This window comes from Manduca sexta, chromosome 10, assembly GCF_014839805.1.
Source record: "Manduca sexta isolate Smith_Timp_Sample1 chromosome 10, JHU_Msex_v1.0, whole genome shotgun sequence".
Classification (NCBI taxonomy): Eukaryota; Metazoa; Arthropoda; class Insecta; order Lepidoptera; family Sphingidae; genus Manduca; species Manduca sexta.
In genome coordinates this window covers 12,404,444-12,427,530 of record NC_051124.1, presented here as the reverse complement: position 1 = coordinate 12,427,530, position 23,087 = coordinate 12,404,444, and the positions used below count along the sequence as shown (strand labels likewise).

The following is a 23,087-nucleotide window of genomic DNA, read 5'->3' as shown; positions in this document are numbered from 1 at the left end:
TTGCGATTGAAAGATTTTATAATAATAATAATTAAATATAAAAATTTATAACATGTAGAGCATCACCCTCATTAGGTTAGCATAAAAAATCTTTTGCCAGGCTTCTACCAATCGAAGTTGACTATTATGAAACAAATCGATAGGGCTGATAAAAATGTTGTCTTTAAATTATTATATATTAATATAATAGTGAATTATCGTCTTATTACTTAACTACTAACACATTGTATAAATAAACAATAGCGAATGTAAATTTTTAAAATATATTTAACATAAACATTATGCGCATATTTATTTATTTTTACGGTCAACATTTCCGTTAGTCGGCTTCTGCAATAGGATAAGTCATATTTGCAGTAACTTGTATGTTTGTGCACCGATCACGCAAAAACAACTGCAAGGAGTTGAATTTTCACTAATATATTAATAGAGATCTAACTTAAAATATAAGTTCCATATTATTCTATGAAAATTCAAGCGGGACTTTTCTCCGAAAATCTTTTCGCCACGGGCGGAGCCGTGAGCAGCAGCTAGTCTGACATAATGTTATTACAATGTTTATACTATTGGAATTAATACTTTTAATATACAACATTCATATAATTTTGTGTAAGATGTAAAAAGTACGTCGAGAAATATTGTGTGCGGTACACGATCGCGCTGTCTTGGGATCAAATCCCGGATCTGGCAAAGGGAAATTGGGTATATCCTCATTATTCTGGAAATGCTCGGTAAATGGGAATAGGCCCGCATCCCATGGGACCTAATAGCTGGCGAAATGTACGTATCATCTCTACATACCCCTTAAGGGCAAAGGCGTGATGCAACAAAAAGGTCTACCACAGTTTTAAACTTCAACATCAATCTCCATATAACAGACAAGAATAATCCAAGCTATTTATCATAGTCAAGGATAGTTGATTATAATCAACCATTTTCCTCTTGCAACGCAAACTCTGATCAGTTAATGTCGTACAATAGAATAATTGCGTCGCATTAAACCATTGCTATTGTGTTATGCTATACGACTTGGTTCTGTCGTTTTTGAGATGTTTTTTTACAGGCATGTGAAAGTGACTCCATAGAACCTGATGGTAAGTAGAGTGCCCAAAGAATGACGACTGACGAGAGATGATTACACCGCAGCAGTTGACACAATAATGCCGGCCTGTTGGAACCAGATATATACAGGCTGATCCCGGAACGCGATATGCTTACGTGGGCTACTACGGCGGGTTTTAACACCTTGTGTACGTATGTTGCTAACCGGGCGAGTATTAAACATATCCACCATCAACAAAAATGTTCATCGTATTTTTTTTTGATTTGTTTATTAAATTGTGTTAGTATATTTTTTTCTTCAATAGATCCTTTGCTACTGCTGCTCATAAACAATAATAGCATCATTCAGAACTTGAAATTACCAAGTATGATGCAGTCATCATATTGAGACATTAAATAAGTCTCATGATATAGTCGGGGTGTGTTAATAAATCAGTCTCAGCTTTGAGTAACATCTCAAGTAGACATTTAATATATTGAACTATAAAATAAAAAAAAGTGGTATTTAACAGCTCGTTCTCAGCTGAGTTGCTTATTTAACGAAAATCAGTTGCCAAAATCCGTCACATATGTGACTTAAACTGTCATTTTAGCTGATGTTATTATTGGTTTATTAAATAGCTTTAAATCTTAAGATGCCGTTTGACAGCGTCTCAGCTAATATCGCCCTTGAGAGCGAAACTTGTCGTTAATAATACGCCCCTCAATGTTCTTCAAACACAATTTTACACACTTGAAGATATCTAATTGCAACTTGAGATCTATCACCTAAAGTTCTGTCTTGTCCCTTTTTGTTTAGTAATTCGAATAATAGTGACACGCCAAATTCACAATACAGCGTTACTGATGAATCACGGCCACAAATTGTAATATCCGCGAAAAACTGAGGTAAAAGAGTGCACAAAGTAATTTCCTCTTTTATAAAAGCAACCAAATATGCGTCGTCAGAGTGCGTAGCGGTGCTTAGGCGTCGGCCACATTGCCAGCGGGGAGAAGCTGTAATTATCTTTTATTATGTAAATTATTCAATTTATGACTTGATACCTACTGAATTTAAATAATGATAGTTTAAAAACGAAACAATACAGTAATTAAGTTGATTTTCGTTGATTGCATTAGAAAGGGTATAATAACGAGTGATTTGAATTTGTATGGATTATAGGCCAGGAGAAGGTATTACATAACAAAAATAGCCTATCTCTCACATAATGGGAAGGAAATGTACTAGTATGGTCTAATGGAACAATTACACCTCCACTCTCCACATATCTCTTTAGAGATATATCCCAGAAACGAAGACTATAGAAACTGGTGTTCCAAAGCGAAATAAAAGGAAAAAGAACGAGAAGCAGATTCATATTCACTGAACTGTTTTGATCAAAACGGGAACATACACCTCCATGATAGAGTGAGTCACACACACGCACGCTACTATCCGACAAATATGAACGAGCTGCAGATCAGCAAACATCGCCGAGAAGATTGACAATGCTAACAATTTTCCGTGTATCACCATCGCGACATCCATGACCACGCTCTCAAAAGTGTCCGAATAAGAACAGTAATCCTTAGTACTGCCGTGCTAAGCGCAAAAGCGGTATGTCAGGGAAACCTTATTTCGAGATAATTGAAGTTTTGTAAATAGAGTTTTATAGTTTTGTATGTAAAACTGAGACAGAGAAATTCTTTGAAGGTATTTTTTAACAAGTTCTAAACTAGATACCGTTATTTAGTTCATTGGATGGGTATTTCTTTAAGCTATCTGATGACATAAAATTTGTTTTTTTTTTGAGATACCGCTTTTGATAATGAGTAATAGGTACTTATCCGTACTTCAAACCATTTAAATAACCAAGTAGTAACGTGTATTCGCTATTTAGGACGATAGTTAGCCTTCACGCAAAATTTATGGGTAATCGAGATTCCGAGGACATTTTTCGTCGATCGGTTTACGGCGAAATAACAAAATTGGCACCTTAATTCGATGTGTTAAGTTTTATATCGCAACAACTATAAAACAGTCTTTTAAAGTTATTAATATACATAAAAATATTGTAATTCTTTTTGAGCGTCAATATACAATATTCAATATGCAAATTGTCTTTAAAATACTTATAATAATATTAATTGTTTAATATCAAAATGTATTTATTCTAGGGCAAACAGCATCTCGTTCCATTTTGATACTTTGAAAAGCAGTAGGTACCACGATATTTAAAATACCATCGTAAAAGTTAGTAAAATAAAATTTCAAATTCTATTTGTTATACAATAACTATTAGACGTCGTTTGAAATCAACGAATGGGTACATGTTGAATTAGTATTTAGTGTTTGAGCAGTTTGAATACAACTTCAGAACTATTAGTACTTGACTACCCAGCTGCAAGTTTGTCTAATGCAACAGACAGTGTGGTTCAGTGTTGTACTACTAAGCTTAATAAACTATTGTTTGGTAGTACTGAGTCATTTCTATAGCTGGGGCCATACTAACGTCCAATGCTATTAATATAGAGAGTAGCTATAACATATCGCAGTATTTTTAGTATAACATTTGAATTTTTCAAGTTACATGGGTATTGTTTAATAACACACACATACACACACACAACACACATACATACAAAGACACACACGCAAAGATAGAGGCGCATATATGTATGCACACTTTTGTTGATTTATTCGTTTCTAGGTTAACGTTCCTATTTAACTAAAATTGGATTTTGTTCCCCTTTTTTGTGCCTACCTCAGCATTAGTAGTAGTTATAACTTGTTTTATCACCTAACTAGTTATTAATAATTTTTTTCTTTCTTTTTAATTATTGTTCGCTTTAACGTTGAAGTAAAGTATCGTGAGGAAACTTAGCTTAAAATTCCCCATAAGAATTTCGAGGATATACAGAAATAGTTAGTTAAAAGCAAAAAGTTTAGACTTTTAACTTGCTAGCTGGTTAGACGATGTATTAAATTATACAAAATATCAGAAGGAATTCGAAACTATGATTCAGTACGGTATCGGCGCAGATTTGATAGTGTATGAAAACTATTTTTCAATTTTAAGAACCTATGAATATTGTAAAAGAAGTACGACATAGCGCCTAGGACCTAGGGCCCTAGGAAAACCGCACAACAGTGGCCAACATAAAATAAACCACTGGTATTATTATTTTTTATATAACATTGTATATTTACGCCTTCATTGCGGTAATGAGCGTCGACATTGACCTTAGTGTGGCCCCAGCATTAGCAAGATTGATTGATCTTAAGACAGGCATTATTTATCCTCATTTGTATGAATTGGTGTAGTTACTGACTATTATATGACTTAGCTAGTATGTTTTAATGAAAAGAGATGGACTGTAGACTGAAATAATCTAGATTCGAATCCCAGGTCGGGCAAAAGGTTTTTAAGAATTTTTCTAAATATATATTTTTAGAAAAATAAACCTGCCCGTATTACGATACGATTACAATGGGCTCGGGTTTGATTCTTGAGTCGATTGAAGTGATATTGGGTTTTTTTACTCAGTATCATCCTGGAGTCTGGAATTTGGGCCTGGTTGCCTTTTTTATTTGAAAAAAATAATTTCGATTAAAGTTAATGTGTAGGGGTGTAAAAAATGTGAATTTGTTCAGCTACTTTCGTGTCTGACTGTACAATATAATTTACAATCACCTATCCATGTAAATCATGATTGTCATTCATTTCCAACAAATTCCCGCTGTAAACCGAACTGACGCCTAAATATGCCGCAAAATGGCTCAAATTTACGATGTTGTCCGGGACTTAATTAAACGCGATCATTCGAGCCGATAAACAAATGAATGATTTCTTGATAGTAATTCAGACTGGAGACTTAAGGCGATACCTCAAGGTCCATTTTCATACATTTTGTTTCACCTTTAATCAAATATCCATGATTATTAATTATTTTTACGTTTTTCTTTCAACTGCGAGAACTAATCACTAACTAGACGTGAATTTAAATTCTTTACTTGCCAATACTTGTTTAGTTACCCAGATTAAAGGTGAAACAAAATGTATGAAAATGGACCTTGAGGTATCGCCTTAATAGCTTTTGATTAGCTTCCTATTTAGGATGGAATAATGTTAAACAATGAAATAGAAAAGTCAACATGTAATGCATAATATGGCGTAGCAGGGCATTGTCACATTTAGATATAATATTAATATATAATAATAATTACAATCCTGTATTATATACTGTCCCACTGCTGCACGGGCCTGCTCTGCTACTGAGAGGGATTAGGCCTTAGACCACCACGCTGGCCTAGTGCGGATTGGTAGACTAAACATACCCTCTAAATTCTTATAGATAACTTCTCGGTATGTAGGATTTCTTACGATGTTTTTCTTCAACTTTTAAGCAAGCAGTAATTCACAAAGAATACACAACATTTTAAAATAATCGCTGGTGCCCTTGGGTTTTAAGCCTGCGTACATTCGTCTCGGCAGTCCGTTCCACACCCAACCAAGCTATCGCCGTTATTTCTGTCTATATTATTTTACTCGAATCACATATCACAATACATCTGTATTAATATCCTAAAGGATTATAGCTACTTATTAACTCCCCCTAATTGTTGGGGGCCCTGTCTTGGGTGACAGGTGGGCGGCGACCCCCTTTCAGGAGCTAAGATTAGCCCAATAGCGTATAATTTGTAGGGAACAAATGTAGCGCAAATTCGTGATAACCTTTAGTCGGAGGCTCTATTACTTACGCGTTTGATCTTGATCTGGATGCGTACCTGGAATTAAAATAGAATATGAGTTATAGGATATAAGATGTCAGCTTTATAGGTCGTTTACCTTTGCATTTTTTATAGGTGAGGGGACAAGAAGTGTAAACGACTAAGTTAATTCACAGTAAAAAATTATAGCGTCATTTTTAAACGTATTTTAGAATGTTAAGGAAATTAAAATAGGCTTTTATTGACATTATACATTTTGTAAGTCTTCATTGTTGTTTCCAATTAAAAAATAAATATAATATAAATCACTATTGATTATTTTGTACTTTTCTCAGAAGTGCTAATATCCATTATTATGTTTAACAGTTATGGTCTATGTCAAACAAAACTGCATATAACATTTTAACTTGCAATGTATATGCATGCAATAAAAATTGTTTTTATTCAATACCCAAGTTGTTTCAAAAGAGACAAGTCAAATCAACTGTGATTTGAGTGGTCAGTCAGTTAATTTTAAAAATCGTTACGAAATCAATAAAATTATGAATGGTCGGTCATCGGCCGTCGTACTGGACTAGTTGGATGGGTTAACTCGGCCATTTTATCTCGTCATAGTTTTATTGAACTCTACGAGCCACGTTATAAGGTTAATACCGATTCGACCACAAAGAGGTTGGACACAAGAATATGTTTTTAAAAATAGAATATGGCAACGTAAATACCTGGCTGGTTGTAAAAAATAAAAATACTTTTAATAGTTATTGCCAATTACAAGGAAAATATTGTAAACAAAATCGATAGAGTATATATTTTTTTTAATAATACGCAATAATGTATTTTTTTTTCTTTTTTAATAATGGCGGTAACATGTAGAGGGGACAGTTTATATGTCACAAAACATGCAGGTTTTATTTATACTTTTTATATTATTATTATGAAAAAAAAAACAACATGCATTTGTTTACATCTTTAACGAGGTCATTGGCAAATATGAGGACATTTGAGCCATTTAGTATGTATGCGCTAAGAGCTTTTACATAATTTAGCATGAGATTAAAGTTGTTTAGGCTAGTAGGCTACCGATATAAAAAATATTGCATTCAAAAGTTAATTCTCACACTTAAATGAACTTTAAATACATTCTATTCATTATTAAAGTTAAAAGTTGCCCTAAACAATCTCTTTAATATGTATCTTAAAAATCTCCATACACAGTAAACCGTGTTTACACATCGTTCGTACTTTTAACAAACCTTTTCTTAGCAAGTAGATTAAGATAACCCATGTATAACATACTCATATACTAGGTCGAACAAAATACATTGTCATACGTGATATGCATGAAAAGTCAAGGAGAGTTAATTTTACGGTTCCATTTTGTATAATAATGTGGTATTACCCCGAGTCTGTAACTTTAAGTGTGATTTCAATGTGAACGTTAAATGTCAGTGCTTGGAGTATGCGAATGCGGGTTCGATTTACTCCGAGATATATTTTTGGTTTGAGCTTGCGTGTTGAGGATCTGTCTCTAAATTTAAAATGCTCCTATTTATATTTTTCTTCTAATATCATACAGAATATATATTTACATAACTTAGCAAACACACTGTTTTAATTAAAACTAAGTGCGTGATCATTACTATTGCGAACGTGTGAGTTGTAAAGCCTTGTATCTGTGATGCGCGGCAAGTACCCGAACATCTGCGCGCGGTATTCGCGTTTAATGGGTACCGGGTTAGCACGCTAGTCAAATCAAATATTAGCTCGCTCGAAAACGCCGCGCCGCGGGGCGAGCCATTTAGTCGGTTTTTAGGAACGCGGCAAAATGGCTGTAGGGCGCGTGTGCGCGCTTTTGAAACAGTTTTAATTTAGCTTGGTCGACAGAGTAGCTTATTCTAGCTGCTTCCCAAGAACGGAGTTGAAGCGGAGCGCATGTCGCGCGCTGCAGCCGTACTCAAGATGAAAATTTAACCTAAATGGCTCGCGCGGCAAATAAATGTATTGCCGCGCACGAACATGGCGCCCGTAGCTATCGCGCAAATCGATGCGAGGTTTAAAAATAATTTTGTTAATTAACTAATTACGTCATTAATAAATAATTGTTCTGGCCCTCATACGCGGTTACCGTAACTTCCATTCTACCATTCTGCTAATCAAACCCAAGATAATTAACTTCAACTTTAGCCTTTGATTAAGGGTACATCTAGCACAAAATTTCAAGTAACTCTTGAAGTTTCTCACTTCGCTCAAGATCTGCAAGTTATTGTCAAGTGGAACTGATGGCTAACATATTCCTTGAAGCATGAAGTGACTGTATATTTGCCATTCGCTACTGCCATGAAGAATTTGCAAGCAAAGTACTCGTAAAAGTGGTAGTTCATATTGCAACACAATGAACCCGTAGCAAATTTTTAACAACAAGCAACTTTGTAAAGCAAATAAACAGGCTACACGTCCCTCGTTTCCATAAAATTAGAAACACTTTGTGGGTTAATGTATTCGCTTTTAAAACAAACTTCCCAATGATATACAAGCGCCCTTTAAATTAAAACCACCTGGAAAAACGTTACACAAGGTGTTACAAAGTGGCGTATAGAAACAGAATTTCAGATAACTTCGCAATGTATAAAGTTAACAGACAAACATCTTTACTGCAAAATTTATAATAGAGTCAATAATTCACTGCGGAATGGCAAGCTATGTCCTTGCATGAGATGTCACGAAATATTTCTGAGTGCATTCAAATAACGAGACTGGAACACTAATAATGACAATTTGAATGGAAAATAATTACTGGCCGAGCACCACGTTTTGCTCATAATACATTTTGATGCGTTCAAAGTCACAATGACAAGTTGTAAACCGCAGAACTGTTTCAATGTAACCACAAAATGGCGGTCCTCAACGCGTTCAAAATGGCGGACGGACTGTTGAGGTAAAATTTTGTTAAATCGCAAGCCGTTTTGATGAATTTAGATCATATTTACTAGAAGTTCCAAGTTTTGCATGCAAAATTATAATTGTGTTAAGTAGAAAAGTATATTTATTATAGTAATTAATATAAATTATTCTAAAGTTCTCAATTAATTTTTGTATGGCCACATAGAAGTGTCCATAAACTCAAAAATTTTGTGAATACTATGGCATTGTTCTGTCATAAAAGCGTTTGGAATATTTCGTACCAAGCAAAAATTAAAACGAGTTGTTTTTTTTTTAATAAATCCCAAGTAACCTTAAACATAAATCCAACAATCTTGAGAATTGTGAACAAGACAAAGAAAACTCAATGTATTACGTAAACTAGTGGCTGTCTGTCTGTGGATGAATTGGTTTAAATAAAGGATGAGATAATCTGTGCAGAGGCGGTGTACAATCGAGTTTATTGCGCTGTTGTCCATTTGAAATATGACTTCTGTGTACGTTGAAAGATATAGCTATATTTTATAAATAGAGCAAGGACTAATATATTACTGTAAGTTGGTTGATTGCACTGTAAATTATTAAAAATGTTTAAAAAATTATGAGATTTAATTTCCTGGATTTCACTTAGGTAGCTAATGAAAGGTTGAATAGATTGCTCATATCAGCCTCACCGGTAAGGATCGCGACGCATTATCTTTTTATTTTCCCTTACCTGCCAGCCCGAGCTGTCTTCTTTGGTTTAGCTTCTGCATTTTTTTTATTAATTATATCCCTAATTTTAAATCTCCGTATATAATTTATGAATGTAATCTAATAATAATAACTAATTTTATAACTTGTTTTGACGTATCAAAAGTGCAAGTTTGTTCGCCAAGTTATAATTGTTTTTTATTTATTTGAAGATGCTATGTTATCGGTAACTATTTATAAACATTCTTTAAGAACCGAAGATAAATCTACTCTGGGCTTTTATTTATAATTTATTTTTTATAATAATTACTTTGATCAGTAGCCATAAGGCTACTATAGGCATAATTGAAGATAATTTAAAATAATGAAACTGCTGGTGGTAGGATATATTTTGTATCTGTCCAGATAGCAGCCACCACCAAGGTGGTAAAAGCCGCGATAGTGGTCCATGTGTGTCGCATTCCAACAGGCCGGCGTAATTATGCCGACTGTCCAGTGATAATCATCATTTTATTGGACTCCACTCCACTTACCATCAGGTGCAGTGGGGACAGATTGCCGTGGCCTTATTAAAAAAAAACAAATGAAAACCGCCACTATTGACATGGAAGAAGCAATATAATGCCTTGTCGTCAATTGTTCGTTTATTGCATCGAACGCAGCGTCTTATGAAATGGCTAGAGTGCCCTTGATAATGTTCTCGTTTATAACTGGATATAGCGGGGCAAAGTGCGCTCTTATTGTCTATGGAACAATAGACAACGCTCTTGACAATAAATGTAAAAGGAGTTTTTAATTATTTTACAACGAAAATCTAGGTTTACTTAAGTATGAAGAGTCTAGGTAAGAGTACTTATAGCCAGATCAGGAAAAAAAAACTTCTCCATACTATGGTGATAATATATGGACTAAGTTCTTGTATTGTTAACGGTAACTTTATAACAAAGAAGCAAACGTGCCCTTAAAGCAGGTTTTTTATATTCCTGGTCAGGCTATATATTTTGCAAAAAGCTTGATGAATATTTTTTATTAATATTTTTCTTAACTGTATTATGTAAATAAAGGTTGAGTTTTAACGACAACTTATTTTAAACATCAATTAATTTCAGTTGCATTATTTCCAAATATCTCATCATGTTTCTATAATGTATGACATTGTCCCTATTTCACTTTATTTGATATTTAATAACATATAATAGAGAATTTAATCGATTAAGGAAATTGCGGATTCCACAATTTTCTCCGATATCGGGCGCTGTTATATTATACGACACGATATCGGTGACCGTAAGCCTGAAGACGTCGTAGTACAAATACTTCTATGTTATCATAATATTAATCTAAGTGTAAACGAACTTGATAAAGACAATTTGATTATGATTTACGATGTATTTCACTAAACTACCTTAATAACAAAATATTCATTACGTTTTTTTTTAATTAGAATTGCATATTAAACAGTTCTGTTACTAATTATGTAAAATTAAACAAAAAAAAATTGAGATATGAATAGTGGACTGAAAATCTCGAAATAAGAAAAACATCCCATTTTCTAAACATACTTTGAAATTAATATTGTGGTGGCTTGATGACACCTATAGAGTCAGTTGTAATCGGAATCGGTCCGATATATCGCAATCGTATCGTTAGATGTAAAACCGTACATACATGGACAGAATTTTAATAAACCCAACAATACGTTTGAAAATACCGCTCAAGATTCTGAAACTTTTGAAGAATTTTAATATGAGTCGAGTAATTTTAATTACGTAAAATATTTACATGGATCGATGCATCTTGGACGATACAAACATGTTTCAAATAGTTTATGTGCATTAACTTCGTTGATGTTGGGCTAATCGTTGGCGAAACTTCTAGAAAACTTAATCTTTATTATACAAGAAAGAGAATGAGACTTATATTACTCGAAAGGTACCTGCTCCATAGATATGCAGAATAGGCAAATGTGTGTTGTCGTTTGTAGACAAAATAAATGAAAGGTTTGAATAAAAAAAGATCTATACGATCAAATGGCATCACATTAAATTCTGTAATGGCTGTATGAACTATGATACCTTTGCCTTCTTTTTTTTATTACACGGATAAATTATGTTCGAATTTTTAAAATTGGCGAACTGAATATAGATTATTCCAAAATAGAGGTTTTTTAAAATTGGAATGTTGGGTTTAATATAAATAACATTGATGGACGGGCAGCTGTCTCAACTGTTGTTAGGCGTAATTTCATGTAGGTAGTTGTTAAAAATAAATAATTCCCGCCCATATATGGTTATTGAATTAATGATAAATTGTTTTTTAAACGTGCATTTTCCACATTGACGCGGCTTGAAAATCTGCAGTATTCGCGTGTCACCGCCCGCTGTGGTTTTTGCATGGATGCTATCAAAAATTCTTATAAGCCGTTGATTTATGGAGCCCATGACAGGACAACCCACAGACTCGCGGTAAACACTTTTTGTTAATAAATAGATTTAACTTTTAATTCGTGGACGTTGACGTTTTTAAATTGTTTTTTAGGTGTTTGTTCGTGATGACAATGTTATTTTGCAGATCAAAATATTAGTCTCACACTCTTAGTCTCACTATTATTGTATATGCGAAAGTTTGTGAAAATGTTTAGATGTTTGTTAGAAGTAAATGCAATACGCCTGAATACATTTGGATGAAAATAAACAATAAACATAATAAATATTTTTTATATAATAAAATATGCAACAACAGTCATATCTTTTAATCACATTGATTTACAACTTTGATTTTTTATAGCTGAAAGAGACCTTATTCCCGAGTATTTTATATAAATTTCAACTTGATACCTTTACGCGGTCCTGCCAACTAAACGTAAGGACGACCAACGAACTGATCATATAAGGGTTCCTTTATTTATTTTTATCTTTTTGTACACCATAACTGTAAAAAAAAACAAAAATGTCTACCTATGATGTAAATAGTTTTAACCTCGGTGGTACAAATGGCGGTCTTATCGCTCGAGGCGATATCTACCAGACAACCATTGGATGGAAATTATATGTATATAGTTGAAAGGGCAAAGAAGGGAGTACGTAAAAATAATAATAGAATTAAACATTAGATACGTAGTGAGGTATATTTTACTAGCTGACCAGACAGACGTTGTCCTGTCTTAACTATGTATGCACGCGCGCATTCTGTCGATCGCTGACAGGTATTAAAAACCACTGACAGTTATGCAAAATTAATATTGTCGTTAAGTTTTCTTAAATTTTCTAATTTTCCGTGCAATTTTTTGAATTTTTTCTTTCATAAGAACTTTCTCCTGACAATAACAAACGCAACAAAAAAAAATAGTGAAATCGGTCCAGCCGTTCACGCGTGATGGCGTGACCAAGGGAAATAGGGATTCATTTTTATATATATAGATAGATTTTGTATTTGTATCATTACACCTACTTAGTGTCCGTACGTCATCCGGGGTGCCTCATTGAAAATCAGCGCTTGGTATCAAACTGGTACTCCAGCAAGAAGCTGAATGAGGGTTCCCATTGTTGGCACAATAGGTATAATTTATTTTTCTAATTTTATGTTTTTGCTCTCTTTTTGTTACTATGTGCACGTTATGCTGTTTGTGTGCAATACTAAAATCTTTCTTTCTTTTCTTTAGATACGATAAGATATAGAACATACTACACAAATATATACATACGCTAACACAAATAAATTACAGACAATATAAATAATTTAGATCTTTGTGGTGGGGAACCCTAAAACTGCTCGAATTTTAAAACAATTTTACGGTCTTATTTAAAGTAACCTTTGATACTATTTATTTAAAACTGCTTTATTTGAAAAACAAATCTCATTTAGTTTTTAATTAAACAAAAAATGTAACGGAGCTCACAATTCTTTTGGCTGGAAAAGTTAATAATTGCAAATTAATTTGCCGTAGGCTGTTTTATTATTTGATATTTCGCCTTGATTTCTTTTTAACCGACTCCAAAAAAGGATGTTATCAATTCGATGTGTATTTTATGTTTTTTACATCAGTTTATTACTTTTTACATACAGGATGTTATTATTGTCTTTTATTTGGTATTTTAAAGCGTCTGGTGAAAATGTATGTACTATATTAATTGTAAACTGTGCGTAAATAATATAATTTTGATTTTGTAAAGGACTAACACCGCAATCTGCCCCGTGACCATGAAGGCTGCCAAGTCTACGAATTTTCGGTAAAAATTTATAATATAACTGGGATAAAATCCGAAAAAAAGTTTTATATATTGATATATGGACATTGGTCCAGCATTCGTTTTAACGTAAGAAATCATTATTATTATTTGTATTATTATATTATTTACTAGCTTTTGCCCGCAGCTCCACCCGCGTTATAAAGTTTTTCGGGCTAAAGTTTTCCGTTATTAAAGTCTCGCTATATATTTTCCCGGAAGCCTATATTCTTCCCAGGGTCTCAAACTGTCTCCATACCAAATTTTATCCTAATACGTTGGGTAGTTTATGAGTTTAACACGTTCGGCCAGACCGATGCAGCGGGGGACTTTGTTTTATGATATATTTTTGTAGAACTTTTTAAGAGGAACAATCCCGTCATACATTATTGTTGCATAACTTTAACCGTTTACGCAGCGCACGCAACAGAAGCTCTCAAAACTAATAAATTGTCCCCGTTTTTGCATCATGTTTCATTACTGCTCCGGTCCTATTGGTCATAGCGTGACGATATATAACCTTTAGCACTCCAGGAACAAAGGGCTATACAACACAAAAATATTTTTTCAGTTTGAACCGGTAGTTCCTGAGATTAGCGATTACTGCTCCGCTCCTATTGGGCATAGCGTGATGATATATATAGCTTATAGCATTCCAGGAACAAAGGTCTATCCAACACAAAAATAATTATTCAGTTCAAACTCCTAGTTTTTGAGATTAGCCATTACTGCTCTGCTCCTATTGGTCATAGCGTGATGATATATAGCCTATAGCACTTCACGAACAAAGGGCTATCCAATACAAAGTGATTTTTTTAGTTCGAACCGGTAGTTCCTGAGATTAGCCATTACTGCTCCGCTCCTATTGGGTATAGCGTGATGATATATAGCCTATAGCACTCCACGAACAAAGGGCTATCCAACGCAAAAGAATTTTTCAGTTCGGACCGGTAGTTCCTGAGATTAGGCATTACTGCTCCGCTCCTATTGGGTATAGCGTGATGATATATAGCCTATAGCACTCCACGAACAAAGGGCTATCCAACGCAAAAAGATTTTTTCAGTTCGGATCGGTAGTTCCTGAGATTAGCGCGTTCAAACAAACAAACAAACAAACTCTTCAGCTTTATATAATAGTATAGATAATCACTTATGTAGGACACTATGATGGATTTTACACTTTCCACGACGGCGGTTGCAAATATTAAATTAAAAACAAAATAATGATCCAAAAAACAAACACACATAGGACATAGGGGGAGAGTCTATCGCCATATCGAGCACAAATTCCAGACTCCGGTCTGGTACTGAGCAGAAAAATTCAATTATCACTTTTCCCGACCCAGGATCCGAATCGAGCACCTCAGAGCACTGCCACACCGCACATGCAGCATAAGTACGCCAACGATACAAATTAAAAAATTCAAATAATTTACATTCTCTTCAGACCTGGGTAATCGATAAAGACAATCATCCAACCGTCTAATTTCAAACTTGTGTTATCAAACTTGATCTCTATTCACACATAGGGTTAACTCTATTAAACTCAAAGCAAATACTGGAGAGAAATTTCAAGGAGTCAATGGCTACTGCTTAACCAGACTTATTTGAGAACATGAACTCTAAGATAGAAAGAAATCTGAGTACTGTTAGAAGATTGTACTTTGAGTTAATGGAACTATAGTTTTAACAGTGTAGTCTAATGATTCCTTATGTTTACGCGAATGTTATACATTGAAATGGGACCATAGATCGGAACGTCAACAGCTAAAAATAAAAAAAGTATAATTTTAAAATGTAGGTAGGTACATATTGTAACTTTGACTTTTCGGATAACTGCTTATAAAAATAAAGTCACATAACGTAAACATTTACGCGAATGAAACCGAAATTGGACGAACGATCCAACTAACAGGAAAAAAATGTTTAAAACTGTAAAATGTAGGTAGATATTGTAACTTTGACTTTTCGAATGGCTGTTTAATAATAATAAATAATAATAATAATATCAGCCCTGTATTATATACTTGCCCACTGCTGAGCACGGGCCTCCTCTACTACTGAGAGGGATTAGGCCTTAGTCCACCACGCTGGCCTAGTGCGGATTGGTAGACTTCACACACCTTCGAAATTCCTATAGAGAACTTCTCAGATGTGCAGGTTTCCTCACGATGTTTTCCTTCACCGTTAAAGTGAACGATAAATTCACAAAGAATACACACATGATTTTTTAGAAAAGTCAGAGGTGTGTGCCCTTGGGATTTGAACCTGTGGACATTCGCCTCGGCAGTCCGTTCCACACCCAACTAGGCTACCGCCGCTATGGCTAATGGCTGTTTACTTTATAAAAATAAAGTGTCATAATATAAAAAATGTCCTAGATATACTTAACCTAAATAAAACGACTCAGAAAACTGTCAATTACAAATATGTATATCTTATTTTTAGTATATTTGTCGCTTAGATATGATTGCCTTTCAAAGACCGATATAATTTTATTTGTAACATTAACAATATCACGCATTTATCCCCGAAAGAGTATGCAGAGACGCAACCAGGGCACCTTTCGCGAATTATGTTCCGTTCCATGATATGATAGGGGGCGAGCTTATCGCCATATCCTGCACAAACTCTAGACTCCGGGCTGAGCTGAAAAACTCAAATATCACTTCGCCCGACTCGGGATTCGAACCCAGGATCTTACAGCCCTGTCGTACCACGAATTCAGTACAACTACGTCACCAAGGCAGTCAATTTCCACATCAATTATAACAAAGAACCTTGTAATAGTAAGCAAACGATTTCTTCAAGCATTTCATATTAATATACAAATGTATTACAAACCAAAATAATGTGAATCCGTAGTGCGGGCGTCAGAGCATGGAAAGCGAAACGCAACACAACCAGTACTTTATCTGACATCACGTTTTCCGGCATAACACTACAACAGTTAATTATAACTATTTATGTAACATATTTAGGTTTGTAGAGCTTGGTTACTGTTCAGTTGAAATGTACGGAAAAAATTTAAGTCGACAAGTTAATGGTAAGTGATTACTGTTGTGTACTAAGGATTAAATGATAAATAATTTCAGAGTTTATATTATATGCTGTATTATACGGCATAATATTTAGGTAATCCCAATTGTTACTTCATTTGCTAACAATATCTTCGAATCGTATTCCTTTTGATTCATATCTTGTGAATCCCGAATACAATTACACAAAAATACGGATCTAAAAAATTATAATTTTTTATTTCCTTGGCAGCCATTTTATTCATAAAAATTCTTAGCATTTACTCATTGACTTACAACGAACCACTTATGCCACTAGATCTAAAACCATTAAAAAATATCTAAATATATAGAAGCACCAAGAAAGTATTTTTGACAATCCATTGCCTAAATCTGACCGAACACTGACGATTCTAAAACGGTGTTTGCGGTCATGTGAATTTGTATTTGGTCCAATCGGTTTTGACATTTGATTGAATCCGATATGCTCTTTCATACGTTCAGGTAAACGAACGGCAGCCATGATTGATGACTACTATCCTATCTATGTATCTTCGTTTACATGTTTAACCAATTATATTTAGTGGTTCCACGCAAATATTATCTTGTCACGATTCAGAATGTCGGATGTGTCAAACTTCGGTTTCATATTCTATAAAACTGACAGCCGCAGTAGTCTCTACTAATACAATATAGGAAAATGCAGATGAACAACACCTCAATCCCTCCTCCCGCGACCATGAAGGCTGTCTGCGAAACGTCAGGAGAAAACTAAAATAATTAAAACCACGATAAAATCCGAAAAAATAGTTTAATTTAATAAATCTAAAAGGTTAGTTTGAATGGGATAATCTCAGGAACTACTAAATGGATTTTGATTTTCTTCACCAATAGGAAGCTACATTACTTGTGAGTGCTATAGGCTACTTTTTATCCCAGCAAAACTTTATGCAGGAGGAATTGCGAGCAATAACTAGTTAATTATAAAATGAAACAGTTGATTAGTTGAGTTTATTTTTAAAGAAATTCGTTTTGTAATAAATCGAAACATCTATCACTATTTAATTTATTCACGTATATGCATAATATATATTTTTTATTGCTTTCTAAGCAGATGGTCAAGTACCCCACTTGATGGTACGTGGTCACCGGTGAGCAAAGACGTCGAAAATACTAGGGGCACAGCCAAGTAGTTTACCATAATAACAGCCCTGTATTATATACTGTCCCACTGTTGGGCACGGGCCTCCTCTACTACTGAGAGGGATTAGGCCTAACTATACCACGCTGGCCTAGTGCGGATTGATAGACTTCACACACCCTCGAAAATTCCTATAGGAAACTTCTTAGGTATGCAGGTTTCCTCACGATGTTTTCCTTCACCGTTAAAGCAAACTATAATTCACCTTTGTGAATTAAATTATGCGTGTATTCTTTAATACACGCATAATTTTTTTAGAAAAGTCAGAGGTGTATGCCCTTGGGCTTTGAACCTGCGGACATTCGTCTCGGCAGTCCATTCCGCAACCAACTAGGCTATCGCTGCTTACTATAGACAACATTATTCTAACCTCATTTGGAGAAGGACATGTCATATCTAAATGTGTTTACCATGTTAGCCTAATAAACAAATAGGTCAGGTCATACCTTAATTACGATGGAGGACAGTCTCTCTAGAAGAACGTACCTGAGAATGAGAAAAATAAATATTATACCTATAGTTTGCAAACAGCCATTTGTAGCCATTATAAACTAACGACTAAACTAAACGGACCTAAGTCCATACTTCACTGGAAATCGCTTTATTATTATTTATTTTTTTACCATAAAACCTGCTATATTACAAAAGGGTAGTTTATTAGGTTTTTTATACATTATTTTATACGTAATAGAAAATAATACGAAAAATATATTATATACGAAATTAAAATTATTAGAAAAAATAAATCAGTCATTAATATTTTCAATATTATTGTGTGTAAAAGTGGTGGAGCTATGGCGCTATCTCTTTCTTACGCAAGCAGCGTTATGACCGATGACACTCTATGACATCACAGTTTGCTATTACTATTATTTTATAGCTATTATTCCGTGGATTTGGAACATTCTTTTTCCGTTGGATTTAGCATGATATACTTTTTGATAAATGTATTTAAAACAAAGTAGTCACCTACCCTCTTCATACTACTAAAATCTAAACTGACAAACACGCTTAACCCTCCAAAGTCAAGGTTAAATGCAGTTAAATTAACATTTCGCAACACATCAATCACGCGTAACACGCTGCTATTTGTCCCCGTCGTATATCACCCCAACGTCCCGCATTAAGGAATGTCATCCAATATTAGGAGGGATATCATTATGTCGCCCTTTGTTATCAAAACGATTTCTTATGGCAGCGTGGATGTTCGTTGAGTTTATTTTGATTTTCATGATAGACTGTGGAATAACAATTCATGAAAATACAAGCCGAAATACTTTGTACTAAAGATTATTTTCTGAATTGCAAAACCACTAAAATGTAATGTTGATAGCAATTTTATTCCCCAACGCAAATAGAGGGTGTTATAAATTTAAGGTGAGTATTTATGTATCTATATCTGTTTGGTAAATTACATAATATTAGTATCTAGACCATTGATTCTCAAAGTGGTCCAGGTGGACGTCCAGGGGTCCACGGGAGACTCGACGAGGGTCAACGTCGGCGTAACCAAAAAATGGGGGTTCACAATTCGTAAGCGAGGGCGCACGAGAATTTATCAGAACTTGAGAGGAAAGAACTGAAATGTTAGCTTGACTTCACCAGTCAATGTAGGCAGATTACATTATAAGAAGCTCTGCGACTGTTACATGTAAAATCTTGTATATTCTGGGTAATATGGTAGAAATTTCATAGCAGGGGGTCTACTGGACCCAGCAAAACTTTAAAAGTGGTCTATGAGAAAAAAAAGTTTGGAAACCTCTAATCTAGACCGTACCCTTATCTCTTCAAAAGTGTATTTTAAAAACGACCATTTTCATATTCAAACTGAATCACTCATACGTCCATGTGATAGCATATCTAACAGGTTTTAACGCTTCCTGAAAAATTGGCATTGAGCCACGGCTTAACCGTCCCAAAGTGTTCTAACCTGTGGAATAACGATAATGGTTTTGCAAACTTATACTCTTTCGAGTAAAATTAAAGATATGCTGGTTTTTGCTTGCTGTTTGAGTTAATGGCCATTTTAGAGTTAAAAAGGAGCATTAAAAATAGTGAAGTGCGAATAACCAGTATCGTAGTACCTAGTTTCAGTGGTTTAAATAATCTTTTTAGTAATGGTTTCTTATGTTTACGCGAATGTCTTTTTTAAAGTCTTCGAAACGTCGGAAGAAAAGTAAAATATTAAAACCGCGATAAAATCCGTGAAATAGTTTAATTTAAACTCTTTAGTTTTGTAATATAAGATACAGATGAGACATGATGCCAATTTTAAATTATAATGACTGATATTACATCCGATTAAAAAAAAAAACAGAATAATACTGATTACTGCCTTGATAGCGTAGTTGTATTGCGTCAGCCGTATGACTATCACTCTGCGGTCCTGGGTTCAAATCCCGGTTGGGACAGTGATATTGGGTTTTTCTTCTCAGTATTAGCCTGGAGTGTGTAATTTATGTCCGATGTGGCGGTAGGCTCGCTCCCTATCATATCATTCGATGGAAAGCACAAAGCAAAAAGTGGATGCTCTGGTAGCACCTTTGCCTACCCGTTTGGAGACAAAGGCGTCGTGTGCGATTTGTTAAAATCCAGCAGTCTATTTACTTAAGGTGGTAGCTCAAGGTCCATTTTCATACATTTTGTTTCGGCTTTAATCTGGGTAACTAAACAAGTATTGGCAAGTAAAGAATTTAAATTCACGTCTAGTTAGTGATTAGTTCTCGCAGTTGAAGATAAACGTAAAATAATTAATAATCATGGATATTTCGGCCTTTAAAATTTAATATGACGAAATTTTAAAGGCAGAAATATCCATGATTATTAATTATTTTTACATTTTTCTTTCAACTGCGAGAACTAATCACTAACTAGACGTGAATTTAAATTCTTTACTTGCCAATACTTGTTTAGTTACCCAGATTAAAGCCGAAACAAAATGTATGGAAATGGACCTTGAGCTACCACCTTAAACGTATTTATTTGTCTTTTTTTATTAAACGGTTTTATTTAGCTCACCCCGTTTGTTTGTTTGGGTCAAATTTAGTAATTGAAATTTAACCCTCTTCCCGTTAATCGATTGATCTGAAATTTGGTATACGCCTTTGATTCTGGTGACAATACAATTATCTATATTCAATATTATTGTGAATCCAAGATGGCCGCCGCTACAAGATGGCGGACAACTTAGTTTTTTTCAATCCCATAAATATGGGTATCAAATGAAAGGGCTTGTCAAGTAGAATTCAGTGCACTATACAAAATCAAAATCAAAGATGGCCACTGCTACAAAATGGCGGATAATGTAGTTTTCAATCCCATCAATATGGGTATCAAATGAAAGGGCTTGTCAAGTAGAATTCAGTGCACTATACATAATCAAAATCAAAGATGGCCACTGCTACAAAATGGCGGATAATGTAGTTTTCAATCCTATCAATATGGGTATCAAAATAAATGGCTTGGTAAGTATAATACAGTATACTATACAAAATTACAATACGAATCTCCCACCCAAGTCAAGATCTGGTATCCTGTCGAGGACTGTGTGGCGTTAGGGTGGTTAAAAATGATACCTCGCTAGGGGTATACCACCCAAGTTAAGGTAAAAGGTAAAAGCGTGCCGAGAACTGTATGGCATTAGGGTGGATAAAAATGATATGTCGTTATCGTTTTCGCGTACATCTTATACACCCGAAAGCCATACAGTTTCCAGCCAAATTTAATTACGGGACGGCTGAAAGACGAATGTTGCCCTTAATATTGTTAAGGGCTTCCACGGTGCATAAAATGCAGGGCAGCACTGTGGACCACGCCGTCGTATACTTAGGCGCTAAACTATTTGAGGAAGGCCAAGCCTACGTAGCTCTTAGTAGAGTGAGATCTTTGGAGGGATTACGTATTGAAGATTTTGACTACAATAAACTAACAGGCACGAAACCTTGCAATAATGAGGCACTCAACGAATTGAATAGAATGAGAAATAAAAACTAAAAACTTAAAAATAAAAAAGTAAAATTTTTTTTTAAGTTAAACGGTTTTATATTGCAGATAAATGTACTAAAAGCTAAAAAATAATTTCATGGATACAATCAGGTGTTAACATAAATGTATATTGCATTTTTAGGAATTTATGTGACCATAGATATTTCCAGAAAGTGAGTAGGTTACGAGTTACTTTATTTTGAAAATATAACAATGTATACATATTGGTCCCCATGATTGTATCCATGAAATTATTTTTTAGCTTTTAGTACATTTATTCATTTAAAAGATCCTGTCTGTTAATACTTTAAATCGTTATAGTCAAATCCACTTCTAAGTTATTCGTACTCTCAACTGTCTTCAACCAACCTACTTTACCAACCATATGAAACAAAGACGATATTCTCGACCTACAGCTTCGAAGCAATAAACAGCGAACATCCCGATATTATGTCTCTAATAAGACCTCAAACACGACCTCCCATTTTGTTTCCCGTCTGTCGGGACGTCACCATGTGTAATGGATGGCAACACAGCCCGATATTACGTTGTGTCAACCCCCAATATTTTCTTTATTAATACTTCACGTGCTACCCTTTACATTCGGAAACCTTATATTTATTTCAGGATTTTGTGTTTCTTAACTGATGGTAAATATAGAGAATAAAATTGATGAATTTATGGTTTTTGTTTTTTAAAACGCGTGGAGTTAATTGTGAGCCAGTCAAAATACTGTTTGGGAGAATTTGGTAGTTGCTAAAATACAAGACTGCCTCGGTGGCGTAGTTGTATTGCATGTCCGGTACAATAGCGCTCTGAGGTCCTGGGTTCGAATCCCGGGTCGGGCAAAGTGATATTTGGGTTTTTTCTGCTCAGTATCAGCCCGGAGTCTGGAATTTGTGCCCGATATGGCGATAGGCTCGCCCCCTATCACATCATGGGACGGAACATACTTGGCGAAAAGTGGGTGGCCGTAGTTGCGCCTCTGCATACCCCTTCGGGGATAAATGCGTGATGTTATGTATGTCAAATACAAGAGATCCATATATCAAATATAATAAGACTAAACTAACCAGAATTTTAATTTATTTCAATTTAGCAGACGCTAATTTATTTATAGTAACAAAATATATACATCGTATTAAGTTAATTTCCGGTTAAGATAATATGATAAATAAATAAAATTGTATTTTTTTACTTTGCAAAATTCAGATTATGTACGAAAAATATAGTAGAGACCATTGAATAGGTCAATGCATCAGATATTATAGTAT

General features: G+C 34.6%; 1 protein-coding gene across 4 annotated transcripts in view; it reads right to left on the bottom strand.

The window, feature by feature from the left end:
* LOC115452261 (Ig-like and fibronectin type-III domain-containing protein 1) overlaps positions 1 to 23,087 on the bottom strand; it is a 171,467-nt gene that overhangs the window by 121,403 nt on the left and 26,977 nt on the right. For 2 of the 4 annotated variants that reach the window (XM_037437330.1, XM_037437331.1), the window contains exon 2: positions 18,276 to 18,315. The exons of 1 other annotated variant lie outside the window; for it this stretch is intronic. The gene's annotated coding sequence lies outside the window, so the exon portion shown is untranslated. Of the gene's footprint in view, positions 1 to 5,803; positions 5,831 to 18,275; positions 18,316 to 23,087 lie in introns of all 4 variants that reach the window. One more of the 4 variants, XM_037437327.1, reaches the window with a different exon arrangement.